The sequence below is a fragment of the Alligator sinensis genome, unplaced genomic scaffold (assembly GCF_000455745.1).
Source record: "Alligator sinensis unplaced genomic scaffold, ASM45574v1 scaffold707_1, whole genome shotgun sequence".
Taxonomy (NCBI): domain Eukaryota; kingdom Metazoa; phylum Chordata; order Crocodylia; family Alligatoridae; genus Alligator; species Alligator sinensis.
Window position 1 is genome coordinate 1,929,022 of NW_005842065.1, and position 834 is coordinate 1,929,855.

Here is an 834-nt window from a genome sequence, read left to right on the forward strand (position 1 = left end):
GAGGGGTGCTGGACACCGCGAGCCTCCTCCGCCTCCTGGCTCCGGGCTCGCCGGCCTGCGGGGACAAACGCACCCGGTCGGAGACAGACAGACCTCCCCCTCCCTCCCTCCCTCCCCCAGCCAAGCAGATGGACCCCGGATCCCAGGCACCCGAAGCCCCTTGCCTCCCAGGGCTAGGAAGAGAACCCAGGAGTCCTGAGTCTAGCTCCTGTCCTGGGGCAAACACTTGACCCCACCGCCCTCCCGCAGCGGGGAGGGAACCTAGTGGTCCGGGCTCCCAGACCCACCCGCGCCCCCGGCTTGGCAGCAGCGGGGCGGGGCCGGCACCCGCGGGCGGGATCGGGGCCCCGCCCAGCCCACCCCCCGCCTCGGCAGCCCGTGTCCTCCTCCTCTTCCGCCGCTCCCCTCAGCACCGCGGACAGCTCCCCCGAGCCGCCCGGCCCCGGCCAAATTCCCACTCACGCACACGCACGAGTACACACATGTCCGCCGGCACACACGCGTGCAGCCATATACACGCTTGCACACGCTTGTGTGTTCCCTGCACACATGCATCCCCCCGCACGAACGCTCGCCTCCACACACACTTGCACACGCATGTACACGGTGGCCTACGCTCGTCTACACACGGCCTGCACACGCACACACTGGCACACACACATATGTACACACACATGCTACCCTACGCGCATACCCTGGCACAAGCACACAGACGCACGCACACGTGCTGCCCTGCACACACACGCGCACACAGCAAAGCACAAATTGGCAACCTCGGGGGCCTCGGGGCAGAGGACGGTGGTGCAGGGGAGGGGAGAGCGCCCTGCAGGGGCC